Source organism: Lathyrus oleraceus, chromosome 7 (assembly GCF_024323335.1).
Source record: "Lathyrus oleraceus cultivar Zhongwan6 chromosome 7, CAAS_Psat_ZW6_1.0, whole genome shotgun sequence".
NCBI lineage: Eukaryota > Viridiplantae > Streptophyta > Magnoliopsida > Fabales > Fabaceae > Lathyrus > Lathyrus oleraceus.
The window spans coordinates 441,278,036-441,295,765 of record NC_066585.1 but is presented as its reverse complement, the minus strand read 5'-3'; positions in this window follow the sequence as shown (position 1 = coordinate 441,295,765).

The window sequence follows — 17,730 nt, the reverse complement described above, 5'->3', positions numbered from 1 at the left end:
TAGAAAATGAAAGTTGAATTATAGAGGGGTATATTAAGAATTACAACATTAAAAGATTTAGTAATAATTGACTTATGCTTAAAATAGGGACAAATAATTGAAATTTTTTTGTTTATAATAATGATAGGATGATATACCTCCATGTTTATTGTTTGGTCGAAAGATAATCACAAACTTCATTTGGTTCAAAGTTCAATATATTAAAAACTCTTAAGATTATTGGATCTTCTCGAGAACAAATCTTAGAGAGAGGATTAAGTATTTTTCTTTTGACCAAACCTCTATATCTTCTAATGTTTTCTTTCTTCACTTAACTTTTAATTTCCACAATTTACCTTCTGAATGATATTTTCCGCTACTTATTTTCAAAACCTTTACAAAATCTTTTTAAATCCTAAAATTAATTCTGAAAATTTTTAAAATCAAATATTTCTAAAACACATAATTCACCCCTCTTATAATTCACCTCTCTTATGCCATGTCTGATGTCACATGTTCAATACTTAGTGATACCAAATTACCTGACAACAACTCATCATCAAGCTTCGTGCTAAGATCCTCAAAGCACAAAATACCATGAAACATTTATAGGATTCAGTTAGAAATGTATCAACCATTAGATTACATATATTATGGTTATAAATAATTGCATTATGATGAACCAAAAAGAATTATCGTCTCCTCTCATCTTAATTCCAAGGAGGAATCTCTTGTCCTATCAATTCAAGTAACCAACACCGTTAGAACAAATATCTTCAGACTTATTTGAGCTGCATGTGTGCTGCTGATAAATCATCTTCTTGATTCCAATGGTTATTCTTGACATGAAATATTATTAGTTTAGGGACCATTTTTTTTACAGACAATGGTTTTTTAATTACTTTTACTTTCCATGTTAGGTCACGTTTTAAGCATTTACAAGTTTTTAAAGAAATGATGAGCCGGCTTTGTAGTGCGTCATCTCATGTAAACGACCTTGGCTATATTAGCTTGGCAGTGAGCAAATGAAAATCATATACTAAAATTTGCATATAATTTATACTCTCTCAAACTCTTATTCTGATCTCATCTATTTCATGTATCAAAATGTTAGAAATATCGACAAGATTAAATGAATCCGAGTTGAATCGTGAACGAAATCACTTTTTTTAAAAGTAATTCAAACACTCTCTTTGATGTCTTAGAGTCGGAAAGCAAGAATACCCACGATAATTCAGTCTTTTAATCGAGTCTGCACAAGACAGGTGAAGAACTCGAATGCAAGGAAGTGTGTTTGAAATGTTTAAGAGGATGTGCAGACTTTAAGTGAATAATTTTCGAATTCATAATCATGTATTTATAGGCCATGCATGTGTTGTTTCATAAGTTTGCATCTCTTGATGAAACAACACATTTTCATCATATGTTGCAATGATTCACCTATGATAATATAATGTACCACTTCATGAAGTGTTGTATATTTTGAATTCGAAATTCAAACGGTAAGCAATGATCAAAATCCTGGAGCAATACTTAGAATTAATTTGCAGCACACCGGCCTCGGCGCGCCGCCTCACTAACGCCGCAAATAGTCTGATTGTTTCGATGCGTCGCGCCCAAGTACTCAAGTACCGCCTACAAGTCACCACTAGAACCTCTACGCCCACGCCCTCGGACCCGGTCCCGGAGCCCGAGCCGGTGTCACCGGTGGCTACACCAGTGAGGAGTTGTTTGGATGTGACATGTGGCATAATGCTTGGGACCACCACATATGTCCATGTGGCACCTTATCCTCTTTGACTCCTTTGGTGAGTTTAATGTTTCAATGTCTTTATAAATGCTTTTAATGTTATCTCCATTTTCTATTTGGGACTATTTGTAATGCATTTATTGTCATTAACTCAATTGCCCATTTTTGTCATATTAGAACATACCCATGGCAATTATTGTTTATAGTTTTCAACAATCTCCCACTTGTTCTAATAATGACAAAACTAATTCCATAAAATGAGATATAAAAAGTGTTAATACAATTAGGTATCTTTCGATTTAAAACTTAACCTTAGCGAGGATAACACAAAGTTTAATCGAAATATTAGGTAGCAATGCTTTTAAACTATCAATATGATTAGACCAACATTACCTTACACACACTCTTTAAAGGTTCTTCCTCTACATATCTCGCTTAACACTTATTTATGACCATATGCTATCCTGTTTCATGAATTTTTCATGAGAAAAACTTCAACTCTCACTTTGAGATGACACCATCTCGAAATTCATATAGGTGAAGTTCATGTTGTATCCTTTTCCATGAGATACTTTTCCTCGGTTATGAACTTCATTAAGAGGTTTGAAAACCCCAACCCTTTATTTATAATAGTCAACATTATTACCCAATGTCTGACTTACATCCAAATCAAAGAGTTGTTGTTATCCATTGAATTTTGAAGTTAATGTTTTGTTAACATAAGATTGGGTTGCCTCCGTTATGGGAACTCTTATTCAAGGAGTTTCAATCCCATGCCTCTCGAGGTTGTTTTTACTAAGTCTATGGTCAGTGGCTTAGTAAATGGATTGGCCAAATTATAGCTTGTTCGTATATAGGTGAGTAAAATGATTCCATCCTTAATCATTTTTCTCACAAACGAATGTCTAAGTCCTATGTGCCTAGACTTTCCATTGTACACTTCACTGAATGCTCTTGCTAAGGTGGTTTGGCTATCTCAGTGTATCATCACCTTTGAAACATTGTCTTTAGTTAATGAGGCTTGGCGACATTTTGCTTCTTGACCAGCGGAAGCGAGAACCACAAACTCTGATTCCATGGTCGAAAGAGTAATGCATGATTGTTTCTTGCTCTTCCAAGAAATTGCTCCTCCAACCAGTGTAAATATCCACTCAGTGGTAGATTTATGATCTCTAACGTTATATATCCAACTCGCATCAGTATATTATTCTAGTATGGAAGGGAACCTACCATAATGAAGGCCAAGGTTTTTGGTTTTCAGTAGATAGCCAAAAATCCTCGTGATTGCCTTCCAGTGTTCATTACTTGGATTACTATTAAATTACTTATTTTACTAACTACAAATGATATATCGGGCCTGGTACATTACATTAAGTACATAAGACACCCTTTAGCACTTGCATATTCCGATTGAGCTACTACTCTTCCATTGTTCTTTTGAAGTTTGACGACATGATCAAATGGAGTGGTCACTTCCTTAAATTTTAGGTGATTGAACTTATCAAGCATTTTCTCAATATAATGTGTTTAACTAAGTTCGTAACCCCCACTATTTTGCTTAACTTTGATCCCTAAAATTGTGTCAACAAGTCCAAGATCTTTCATTTTGAAAGTGGAAGTTAGAAACCTCTTTGTCTCTAGGATTCCATTCAAATCGTTGCTAATTATTAGCATGGCATCAGTATAGAGGCAAAGAAATATCACAGTGGTTTTGCACACTTTTGTGTATAAACACTTGTCACAAGAATTATGAATAAATCCATTTAAAGTATCATGGAATCAAATTTTTGATGCCATTGTTTTGGTGCTTGTTTTAAGCCATATAAGGATTTGACAAGCTTACACACCTTTAGTTCATTTCCAGGAAATACGTAGCCTTCTGGTTGTTCCATGTAGATTTCCTCATCAAGATCTCCATTTAGGAATGTTGTTTTAACATCTATCTGATGAACTATAAGATCGTTTAAAGATGCTAAGGCAAACAACAATCTAATTATGGTTGTCCTTGCTACTTGTGCATATGTGTCAAAGTAATTTATACCTTCCTTTTGTCTAAATCCTTTTGCCACTAATCTGACCTTATAAGTGTTTAAGGTACCATCACTATGATATTTTTTTTTAAACACCCACTTGCATCCAATGGGTCTTGATCCCTTTGGTAAGTCAACAAGTTCCCAAGTGTGGTTTGAAACAATTGAATCCATTTCATCTTGGATAGCTTCCTTCCAAAAGGAGGAGTCCCTTGAAGTTATTGCTTCCTTGTAAGTTTTAGGATCATCTCCTAATTGAAGAATGACCAAAATACTTTGCACAAAATTCTTACAAGTTCCTTCAACTAGATAAAAGGAAATAAATTGAGGATCAATTTCGTTTGGTCCTAGATTCTTTGTTTTTCGGATTCTTTTGCTTATCCTAGGCTCGGGTTGTAACTCAATGATTCGAGAAGTGCCTTCAGGTTGTATTTCTACAATCCGAGAGGAATCTTTTCCACAAGATCCTTTAGTTATGGCTGACTCTAATTCTTTATCCTTAGTGATAAGATTTTCAAAGAATTCTACATCCCGGGATTCTATAATTACATTACTCTCTAAATTTAAGAGTCTATATGCTTTACTATTTTGTGCATATCCTACAAAAGCACGTTGTAGCACCTCAAATTTGCACCCTACCATTGTTTACATTCATTTCATATTAGGTCATAGCATTAACAATGTCCACTGCATAACATTGCATTGTCCATTTGCCCAAGAGCAAGCTCAATTGATGGATTGGGTCAGACTGATCAGGAGAATCAATCAATCAAGCAAGTGAGTGCCATTTTTATTGGGACAAGGCCCTAGGGTTGATCTATCAAGCTCATATGGTCTAAGGATCATTTTGAAGTGGTTTGGCCAAAGGTTGGATGCTCAGAAATCACCAGTCATTGTTCAGTCAACCAGAAACCCTAGAAAGTCAACTGTGGTCAACTGTGCCCGATTTTATGGATTGGAAGGTGGGAAATGGTTTGAAAGGCCTCATTCATGTCCATATGAGTCTCATTTGACATACCAAAGACCAAGGTTGAAGATTTGGAGGTCAAACAGAAAGTTTCCAAAAATAGCAGGTGACCTGTAATTTCAGCTGCCCAAAATGGAAACTTTTTCCCCTCAAAATAACTTCATCATACAAGCTTCAAATGGAATTTTGTCCAACATAAAAGTTGAAGATCTTGATTTCACCTTTCCAAAAAGTCCAGGAACTTGAAAATCCAATGCATGGTTGGAAAATTAAGGCTCAGTGAATTTCAGAAATGACCCATAATCAGGAGGCCATAATTTCCACATGGTTTGTCCAGATTGCAAGTTCTTTATATGCACAAACTCCATTTGACATGTACTTTCATGGTGCATAATTGGATTTCTTCAAAAGTGGCCAATGCAAAAAGTCAAATTTCAACTAGACAGTTAAATGAACCAGGGGCAAAATTGTCCAACTTGTGAAATAATTGGAATTTTTGAGTGGGGATTTTTGCTACACCTCATAAATGGTATTTGAAACTTGTTGGAATCATCATTACATGGCTAGGCTTCATGGTTTGGAAATTGGCTTGTGGAATGAAAGTGCAAAATTGGACAAAGTGCAATTACATGGTGAAAATGAGAAATATGCATCCAATGAGAGTGAAACAAGTTGCAACAGCTCACACATGTCATTTTGAGAGTGTGTGAGCTGTCCATGAGCTGGCATTGGCTTATGTGTGAAAGTACCATTTTGTCCCTTATTTGAAAATTAACCATTTCACTAATCATTCAATTTGGTTAATTACATGGTTAAGTGATGATTAAGCACACATATATATTCCTAATCACATTCTAATCATAACAGAAAATCATTTCACCAAAAACCAGATCTGAAAACTCTCCAATTCTCTCAATTTCCTCAAGAACACAAAACCTTCAACTTCATCAAACTTCATCAATTGTTGATCAATCTTCGAGTTTCTTTTTGATTTGAACTCCTCTCATCATCATCTCCAACTGTTTGTGAAGATTGGAAGGCAAGGAGTGTGGAATCGTGACTGTACAAGGATTCATCATCAATGGCAAATCGTGATTATGAGCACTAGGAGTGGAATCAAGCAAATCTGAACGCATCATTCACCTTCCTGAGGATTATGCTACATCTGTTTGAAGCCAAAACACACGAATCCATCCAATTCCAGCGCTGCAATTTCCAGGTGAGTGAATTTCGAATTTCATAAAATGCTTGATGGTTATATGCGTTTTAAAGTTCATCTCATGTGGAGTTCAGTGATGTGTTTAGTTTAGGAAATAGATGACTATAGCTCAGGAAATCTGGATTTAAAGATGCGATGTGAAACCCTAATTTCATCGATTTGCAAGATTTAGGAACTTTTAGATGAAATTAAGTTGATATTCGAGATCCTCGTGCTTAGACGAGTCCAACGGATATCCATTTGTTCATTTTGGTTAGGATTCATGGATCATGTGTTCATAGGATTTCTGGAATTTTCCTGGGCAAAACGATGAAGATTAGTGTGTTAGATCTTCAAATCCGTTTGAAAATTTGAATCAGGCGTTTCCCGCTCCCGCCTCACATAATTACAAGTCTGCCATTACTAAATTTCAATTAATTCATAAAAATTCTAAAAATTCATAAAGACTTTAAAAAATTCATAAAAATTCATAAAAAAATCAGAAAAATGTGGAAATTTTTGTGTTGACTTTGTTTTTGACTCTAGAATTTATTTGACCTATTGATGGAAGTTGTGCATGGTGTGAATTATGTTTGACTTAGGTTTGTTTCACATGTGCTATTTTTTGATACATTCTACCAAATCCAATGTGAAATTCTCATGCTTACAAATAAATGTCTGAAAATTTTTGTGATGATTGTGGACTGGTTAATGTTGATTTATATGTAAATTTCATGAATTTTTGATACCTGGTCATTGAGTTGCGAATTTTGGAACTTAGGTGTGACAATTTGTGTCACACCTCATTATGTCAACTTGCTGGATTTTTTTTGAGTGACCTATACTTGTTGGAATAATGTGAAATTTTGCATGATGTATCATTAACATGTCAGGATGCTATGTGAATTTTTGTGGAATTTTATGTGGCATTTTCAAATTGATTGCTATTTTTCATCTCTGTTGGTCAAAATTGCAAGTTCATGTGACATAGGTTGGTAGATTTAATGTGAAATGCTCATATGGTATTGAATGATCATGAAACTTGGTATGCTTGTAATAGACACATGATGGAACATCCCTGTTTTGGTCCCATGCATTTCTTTATTGTTTTCATTGAGTTGTGAATTTTTGAAGTGAATGCATGTGTTGATGTTGTGATTTGGAGCATGTAATTGTGTCTGTTTTTGTTGATTTTCATTGACATAGTTCCCTTGGTCCAATTAGGCTAAAATTTGACATGCTAGACCTGGAATATCCCCTGTTTAGGTGTAAATTATTTGAGAATTTTTAGAATTGTTGTGATATGGATTTGAATGCAATAGTTCTGTTTGGATGTTTGGTGCTTCATTTGAACTAGTTTGCCTTGTTTTGTGCATAGAATGAATATAATGAATGATATGAACATGGGACTAATTGTGTTGGCTCTTGTTTGACATTAATTTGAGTTTGGTTAGAGATACCTTGCTGTTTAGGAATTTTTCTTGCCTTTTGACCCTAGGCTTGGCCTAGTGGTCTAGTTGCTAACATTTGATTGATTTTTCAGGATGAAAAGGTGTAATGTGAATGGAGAATGATCCAAGTCAATTCAATTGATGTTGTTTGATGTTTGTACACTAATATAACTTTGTTTTGTAGGTTGTGAAGTTTGGGATTAAGCTTTGAGCTTGCTTTGTTGTGCATTAGTTTGTATAGTCTGGATGATTAATACTTGCTGTTTATCTTTGTCTGTCTGAGTACTAACTGTGTTTGATTGTTTCCAGGTACTTTTAGTTGCTCAGTTCCTTGTGAACTTTTGCTTTGCTTTGCTTAAGCAACTTGCATTGAGGTATAACTTCCTAACTTCATGTAGTCTGGAGACCCGGTCTGTTATTTGACCGGGCAAACTGTCTGAAGTCCTCCTTAAGAGGCAATGATTGTGGTTGTTTATTTTTCGTGCCAAGCAGGTGAAAGTCCTCTAAAAGAGGCAATTGGTGGAAGGTAGGGATAAGCAATCTATCCCCCACCATTCTGTGAGTCTTCTTCTTGCTCCCATTACATGGTTGTAGCATTGAGATCCAAGCCCAAGATCTTGTGCATTGCACATTGTGTCAGAGTCTCTGAGTATAGAAGGGTTCCCCCATTCTGGACCCATGCTCATTTGTCAGAAGCTCTCCCTGGTCAGGGATAAGAGCTGTGAGGTCTTATCCTCACTTCATCCTTTCATCTGCTTCACCTTAGCCTCGCAATGGCAAGGTTAAGAGCAAAAACAGCCTGTACAGATGACTTGCTGAGGCAGTCAAACCTATTGATTGAGCCCCCTTGTTTGGTTATAGCGTGTGCTATGTGGATATCTGATTGACATGCTTGTTTGAGATGCTTGTTCTCATTTGATGTGTGCTTGTTTAATGTTTGCTTGTGTGCTTGCTTCTTTCCTGCTTAGGATAGGTTGGCCCTCGTGCCATTTAGCTAGAAACCTTAACTTAGGGACGACTTTGCATGACAACATCTAGGCTCGAGTCGTAGTCTCCCTAGAGTTGTGTCTCCCTCTGTTATTTGGTTAGGCTAGATCCTTATCCCTGCATAAGGGAACTACATCGCCCTGATCTTCACACCAGATGAAGTATGTAGGCAGGAGATTGAGCTGATCTCTCCGGGCGCCTTTTTTCTTTTGTGTGTGTTGTTTGACAAAGGCTAGGCTCGAGTCCCTGACTCCTTAGCCAGTTATTGTTTGTTTGTTTGCTTGATTGTATGTTGTCTGGTGTTTTGGGTTCGGATGCTGACGTAAGTCCAGTGATTGGCTGTCGGGCTCCAGGTTCGCCCTTTTGAGTGTGTTTTGGTTCGGATGCCGACATAATTCCATCAATTGGTTGTCGGGCTCCATGTTTGCCCTTTTGAGTGTGTTTTGGTTCGGATGCCGACATAATTCCATCAATTGGTTGTCGGGCTCCATGTTTGCCACCCTTGTTTGTTTGTGTGTTCTGTGTTGTTTGGCGTGCGTAAGCCGAACTACAGCGGCTCTGATTCTTGTTCCAGACAAGATATGTAGGCATAAGGTGCGATACCTTATCGAGCTCTTTCCTCTTAACCCCACCTGCGTTCCTCGTGTGTGTTTGAGCAGTGTTTTTAGCAACCGTTTTCCTTCCTATTGTGCGTGGATCCCGTCGAGTACGACGGATGCGTAGGGGTGCTAATACCTTCCCTTCGCATAACCGACTCCCGAACCCATTCTCTTTGGTCGCGAGACCATGTTTTTTCCAGGTTTACTCTGAGCGTTTCGTTTCCCTCTTTTGGGATAAATAACGCACGGTGGCGGCTCTGTTGTTCTTGTTTTCCCGCCGGTTTTTCGCGTAATGCGACACACGTCTTATTCCTTGAGTACCCAACTTGGTTCTTTTAGGATCCATGTTTTTGTAGTAAGCCACACAACCCCACACTTTAAAGTAACCGATATTTTATGCTCTTTCTTTCCATGCCTCATATGGAGAAATATCAGTTTTATTTAAAGGAATTCTATTAATTATATGTTAAGTGGATAATAAGGCCTCACCCCACAAATTGAGGGGAATTCAGGATGCATCAACATGGCATTCATCATCTCTTGATATGTTCGATTATTTCTTTTGGCCATGCCATTTTGTTGCAGTGTGCGAGGTGCCGAACATTCATGTGTTATGCCGTGTTCTTCACAAAATGCATCGAATTCAGTAGAAAAGTATTCACCGCCCCTATCACTCCTAAGGACTTTGATACTTCTACTTAATTGATTTTCCACTTATGATTTATAAATCTTAAAGGCATTAAAAGCATCATATTTATACTTTAAGAGATATACTTGTGTGTATCTAGAAGAATCATCGATGAATGTAATACAATATATATTTCCCCCACGGATTAACATGCCATTGAATTCGCACAAATTTGAGTGTACAAGATCAAGTAGATTTGTATTTCTTTCAACATTTTTGAAAGGTTTCTTAATGATATTTGATTTAACACATAATTCACACTTTTTGAAATCATTTATATTACAAGAAATCAATCCAGATTTAATTAGTCTCTTCATAGAACTAATACTGGAATGTGCTAGTCTATTATGCCATAGAGAAACAGATTCAAGCATGTAAGCGGAAGTATAAATTTCATTAATAATATTGTTGGTAGTACATAGTTTGATCATTACCTCGGCGGAATATCCTTTTGAAGGAGAATTGCGACCCAAAGCGCAGTGGAAATTAAAATTTCTCCTTTAGAGATCCTTACTAATGGTCATGATCAGTGATAGAATATTTACCTCTTGTGACGGTTGAAACCTTTGGTGCAGATCTCTTGTGACGATCAAAACCTTTGATGCAGATCCACGAAGCGATCACGAACGTTGAACGATGACAACGTCTCTACTCAGTCCACACGAACGGGTTCCTTCAATCTCAGTGCTAGCTGGTACGAATGAAGGCTTTGAGTGAGAGAGAGAGAGAGAGTGAAAACGAAAAAGAATGCAACCGCAAATTTTTGCTTCTGCACAAGGGTTCTATTTATAGAACCACTTGTGTGGGCTTCAAGCTAAAAGCCCACTTAAGTGTATTTTGGCCCATATCTTATAATATGCCCAAAATCACTTAAGCTCATGGTACCTTACCATATTTCGTATTCTACTCAAGTACATCGTACCTTACGATGCTCTATAACTCACTTAAGGGCACCGTACCTTACGGTATTCCTTAGTTACTCTATCTCTCATCAATCCGTCCTTTGTGTGTGACCCTGTAGGTTTTCGTGACGTTGGCAATTATATTAAATCACGCATTTAACATAATAAACAGTGAGCGGTATCTAGCAACACATCACTGCTACCCAAGACACGAAAATGTCATGTGATCTGACAATTCCTTCTGTGATAATAATTATGTGTATAATTACCCCTTTTACCCTTATGTCTATATTGAACACAAGGCATAGACTGTGTCATCCTTGTCCAGTTCAATATTGGGCCCATAGACATTTATCCTGTTACGCAGGATGAGCAAATTCCATCTAGGACACTCATGTCCCTCAGCATGCTTTGTGGAGTACCCATTAACTGTCTTTATGGTTATCCAGTTACGGACAACGTTGGATCAGCAATAAAGCACTCGACTCTACATCTAGGATCCATAGTGGTTTCAGGTCGAAGAGTGGAATACACTATTATCACCATGAGAATAACTTATGACACTTTGCATAATTTTCTATACAGTATTCTCATAGCGGGTCAATCCGGTACAAATATTACTCTTAATATTCATACCTATGTTTAAGACTTGATAACTCTTTATCCATGATCCATGAAATGTGATCATCAGTCTACAAACATAATAGTCTTAATGCTTTAATGTTATCCCACTTCACACTAAAGCTCGACTACGGATACTTTAAGAATAGTGTCCTTATGTTTAATGTGATCTCATGATTAAGTCATACTTGATACATTAAACAGACTAGCTATTCTAGGGACTTTATTAAACAAACGTAATAAAGAAAAAGCCTTTTATTATTAATAAATAATTCGATACAAGTACCAAAAGTATTGGCCTCTAGGGCTTACACCAACAATCTCCCACTAGCACTAGAGCCAATCAGGCATACCCTTAATACCCATAGATCTAGTATGGCCATCATGCTTCTGCTGCGCAAGAGGCTTTGTCAGTGGGTCAGCAATATTGTCAAGTGTAGGTACTCTGCATATTTTCACATATCCTCTATCTATTATCTCTCGAATGAGATGATAACGCCTAAGTATGTGTTTGGATCGTTGGTGAGATCTAGGCTCCTTGGCTTGTGCGATAGCACCATTGTTATCACAGTAGAGACCAATGGGATCCACAATACTAGGAACTATGCCAAGTTCACTAATGAACTTTTTGATCCAAACAGCTTCCTTTGATGCACTTGAGGCAGCAATATACTCGGCCTCGGTTGTAGAATCAGCAACTGTATCTTGCTTTGAACTTTTCCAGCTCACAGCGCCACCGTTTAAGCAAAACACATAACCAGACTGCGATCTAAAGTCATCCTTATCTGTCTGGAAGCTAGCATCGGTGTATCCAATTACAGCCAACTCTTCCTGACCTCCATATATCAAGAATGAGTCCTTAGTCCTTCTTAAATACTTAAGGATATTCTTGACAGCCACCCAGTGAGCATCACCAGGATCAGATTGGTACCTACTCGTTGTACTTAAAGCATACGAGACATCTGGTCGAGTACATAACATGGCATACATAATAGATCCTATTGCAGATGCATATGGAATCTTATTCATGTGATCCCTTTCTTCCTTAGTTGAAGGGGATTGTGTTTTTGATAGACACAGGCCATGTTGCATAGGTATGAATCCTTTCTTGGAATCATGCATATTAAAGCGTCTCAACACTTTGTCTATGTATGTACTCTGACTTAGGCCAAGCAGTTTTTGTGATCTATCTCTATAGATTCTGATTCCTAAAATATAGGCTGCTTCACCTAGGTCCTTCATAGAAAAGCATTTCCCCAACCAAGACTTTACTTGTTGTAGGGTGGGGATATCGTTTCCAATGAGTAATATGTCATCTACATATAATACCAGGAAAACGATCATGCTCCCACTAACCTTCTTGTAGACACAAGGCTCATCTTCGTTCTTGATGAATCCATATTGTTTTACTGTTTCATCAAAACGAAGATTCCAGCTTCTGGAAGCTTGCTTCAATCCATAGATTGATCTTTGTAACTTACATATCTTTTGGGCTTCCTCTGGTATGTCAAATCCTTCAGGCTGTGTCATGTACACATCCTCAAGAAGATTTCCATTAAGGAAAGCAGTTTTGACATCCATCTGCCATATTTCATAATCATGATATGCAGCGATAGCAAGTAAAATCCGAACAGATTTAAGCATTGCAACTGGTGAAAAGGTTTCATCATAGTCAATCCCATGAATTTGTTTGTATCCTTTTGCAACCAGTCTTGCCTTATAGGTATGTACCTTACCATCCATGTCAGTCTTCTTTTTGAAGACCCACTTGCATCCTATAGGGTTAACTCCTACAGGAGGCTCTACCAAGGTCCAAACTTGGTTTGTGTACATGGAATCCATTTCAGATTTCATGGCTTCTAGCCACTTCTCAGACTCGGGACCAGTTATGGCCTCTTGGTAGGTCACAGGCTCATCTTGATCCATGAGTAATACATCACCTTGATCAGTTATGAGATATCCATATCTCTCAGGTAGTTGACGTATCCTGCTTGACCTACGCTGGTTTTGTTCTACTTGAGCAGGTTGCTCTTCCACAACTTCTTGTGTTTCCTGCTCTAATTCCTCCATAGGTGTATCTATGCTTTGTGATTCTTGAATTTCTTCAAGCTCTACTTTCCTCCCACTGGTTCCTTTGGAAATAAAATCCTTTTCTAGGAAAACTCCAGTTCGAGCGACAAATACTTTGCTCTCAGAAGGATTGTAGAAGTAATACCCCTTTGTTTCTTTAGGATACCCCACAAATAAGCATTTGTCAGATTTGGGCTCAAGCTTAGTTGAAATTTGTCGTTTCACATAAACCTCGCAACCCCAAATCTTCATGTAAGACATATGTGGTTTCTTACCACTCCATATCTCATATGGTGTCTTATCAACCTTCTTGGATGGAACACGGTTAAGTGTGTAAGCTGCTGTCAATAGTGCATGTCCCCAAAAGGAGTTTGGAAGATCGGCGTGACTCATCATGGATCGGACCATGTCTAACAGGGTTCGATTTCTTCTCTCAGATACACCATTCCATTGGGGTGTTCCAGGAGGAGTAAGTTGGGATAGGATCCCACACTCTTTCAGATGGTCATCAAACTCTAGGCTTAAATACTCACCACCTCGATCTGATCGAAGAGTTTTAATATTCTTACCCAGTTGGTTTTGTACTTCATTCTTGAATTCCTTGAACTTTTCAAAGGACTCTGATTTGTGTTTCGTTAAATACACATAACCATATCTACTGAAATCATCAGTGAATGTGATGAAGTACTGAAAACCTCCTCTGGCTGGTATGTTCAGTGGTCCACATACATCAGTATGTATGAGGGCCAAAAGATCATTAGCTCTTTCACCTTTTCCTGTGAATGGAGACTTTGTCATCTTTCCAATTAAACAAGATCTGCATGTCTCATATGATTCATAATCAAAAGAGTCCAAGAGTCCATCTTTATGGAGTTTGGAAATGCGTTTCTCATTTATGTGGCCTAATCGACAATGCCAAAGGTAAGTTGGATTTAACTCGTTAGGTTTCATCCTTTTAGTATTAATGTTATATATAGGCATTTCGAGATCAAGGACATACAGTCCATTGCTCATTTGTGCGGTAGCATAGAATATATCATTCAAATAAATTGAGCAACAATTGTTCTTTATTATAAATGAAAAACCAAACTTGTCCAAACAAGAAATGGAAATAATATTCCTGCTAATTGCAGGTACATAATAACAGTTCTCTAACTGAATTATTAAACCACTAGGTAAAGTTAATACATAAGTTCCTACGGCTAAAGCAGCAACCTTTGCTCCATTGCCAACTCGTAGGTCAACTTCACCTTTTGCCAAATCTCTACTTCTTTTTAGCCCCTGCACATTTGTACAAATGTGAGAACCGCATCCAGTATCTAATATCCATGATGCAGAAGTAGATAAATTTATTTCAATAACAAAAATACCTGAAGTTGAAGTCTCTACTCCATTCTTCGTATCTTCCAGGTACTTTGGGCAGTTTCTCTTCCAGTGTCCGGTCTTACCGCAATGGAAGCAGGTGCCTGCCTTTGCTATGCCTCCACTAGGCTTCAAAGCAGCAACAGTGGGTCTGGGTTTGGCAACTTGCTTGCCTTTCCCTTTATCACCCTGCTTGGTGGGCCTTTTGTTCTGTCTCTTTCCATTTCCGATCATCAGAATGGACTTCCCTTTTGTCTTTAGATTCTGCTCGGCTGTTCTTAACATGCCTAGCAGTTCAGGAAGAGATTTATCCATATTATTCATATTGAAATTTAGGATAAATTGACTGAATCTATCTGGCAACGATTGCAAGATCAAATCAGTCGCAAGTTCCTTTCCGAGGGGAAAACCCAACCTTTCAAGGTTTTCCACATACCCAATCATCTTGAGCACATGGGGACTTACAGGGGCTCCCTCAGCTAACTTGCTTTGGAAAAGGGCTTTTGAAACTTCAAACCTCTCATGCCTTGCTTGCTCTTGATAGAGCAACTTCAGGTGTTCGATCATATCGAACGCTGACATGTTCTCATGTTGCTTTTGCAATTCTGAGTTCATGGTAGCTAGCATGAGACAAGCAGTTTCATTGGCATCATCGACATGCTTCTTATAAGCATCTCTTTCTGCCTTAGGTGCAGAACTAGGAGGTTCCTCTTCAGGAACAGGAGTCTCCAAGACATACAGCTTTTTATCATGTTTGAGGACAATCCTCAGGTTTCGGTGCCAATCCAGAAAATTTGTCCCAGACAATTTTTCCTTGTCAAGGATTGATGGCAAGATGTTGTTAGAGGTGTTTGTTGTCATGGTTATCTACATAAGGATTAAGAAAATATTAGTATCATTGACATATTTAATTAGGCCTTTAATCAAATATGCTCCCACTATTTTACTCAAAACAAATGACCCTCATCATTTGATTCGGAAAATCCCGTTGGAAGATTTTCTAGTGGGTCGAGATCCATATTTCACTTCGTTCTAAGTCCGCGTAGGCGGATTACACAGAACTAGGTTATTTAGGTAGGAACTCCTTCTGATTGTATCTCATACAACTCTCGAAAATTTCAGTTGGGTGAATAACTCCTTATTCCAATCCATCATATGGATCATTCCCAACTCTTGCTTCTAAACATATATAAGAAAATTATAATTAAGTTTGACCCATTGTTTTAGCAGTTGGATATTACAATTATCCCATCGCACCTTACCAATATAGAACATGCACCTCGCTTTGGCGAAACCTACATTATTCGATACTAGTCTTGATGAGTGCTAAAACTTGGAAAGCAAACATATATAATATTCTCATAATTTGTTTAGTTAAGTTTGACCCATTGTTTTAGCAGTTGGATATTACAATTATCCCATCGCACCTTACCAATATAGAACATGCACCTCGCTTTGGCGAAACCTACATTATTCGATACTAGTCTTGATGAGTGCTAAAACTTGGAAAGCATAAACTTAATATTTTAGTTTGAGGGAATTGCAATTGTTATGATCTCACCGGCTTGTTTATCATATAAATCGTCTCTCACATGCATCAACATACATTCACATGCATCAACATACATACAAACAAAATGAAACAGTTATGGCCCCTAGCGCAATTGTTCTCCCAAGCCAATGAGAGAACCTAAGCTAACCTAATAACGATCTAAGCTTCTCCAAGCAAGATCTTCAAGGTTGTCCTCCATTGATATTGAATTCTTCTCTTTCTTCATATCATTATTCTCCTTTGATATTGAATTCTTCTCTTTCTCCTTTGATATTGAATTCTTCTTCTCTTTCTTCATATCATTACATTACAGAGGAAACTCGTTTTACATACGAGGGATTGAGATGAGAAAAGAAGTTACATTAAAATCAAAAGGAGAGGCACGACACGCAGGTCGTATTTAAAAACCCAAAACAAAATAAAGGAAGACTAAGGCCATAACTGATCACAATAAGGCAATAATAATAAACACATTGTTATTATTAAATTTTAATTCCTTTAATTAATTAAAACCAAATTAAATTTCGGCGACCGATCACACTACGCAGAGTTAGCCGGGGGTTCCGCTGACCGATCAGCGGACGGGGTCAAGGGGCAGCGCCCTTGCGGGGTTGGAGGGGCAGCGCCCCTGTCCAAAATTTTAATGAACAATTCATTTGAAATGGACATTGTTTTGCATCAACACAACCCTTGCGTAGTCAAAACAGAAACCCCATTCTGTGTGTGTGACGACCGTCACAAGGCATGTGATAACCGTCACGTCCTTGTTACGACCGTCACGGGCGTCACGCAGCGTGTTACGACCGTCACGCATCTTGTTACGACCGTTACGCATCTTGTTACGCTCGTCACGAATCCATCTTGTTACGCTTGTTACGCTCGTCATACGAGCTTCACGCGGCCAAGATAACAGACTTTGAAACAGTCAACACGCTCGTCACACGAGCTTCACGCAGCCAAAATAACAAACTTTGAAACAGTCAACAGACGTGTTCCAAAAGCCCTAAATTCACAACTCTTTGACTCCTTGACGGCACAACCCTTGCGCCGTCACCAACCCTAATGCGCCAATTTCAGACCGTCAAGCACACCTCGATTGTTGATTCAGTATGATTGATCAACAGGTCATTGCTTCACCATACTAATGTCGGATTCCGAAGCAAATGACCATTGATCGCTCAAAGGAAAACAATCATTTAGTGTTCGAATGAATGAAACAGAAACAGTATATCACATATACCGTACTTTGCATTAGGATTACTTATATCATATATAAGTTGATCGGTCTCAATTGCGTAACCTATGGACGATCGATGTATCGCTGCTTCACCATACTAATGTCGGATTCCGAAGCATAGTCAACATCAATCATCCAACTCGTACACTCATGATGCCAAATTTAATTACCCTTTTAATTAATCGATTCATTCTGTCTTTTAATCATATTAATACAGAAATTAAACAGCTATCCGATTCATGGTTTCGTAAGTGGCTCTGATACCACTGAAGGAGAATTGCGACCCAAAGCGCAGCGGAAATTAAAATTTCTCCTTTAGAGATCCTTACGAATGGTC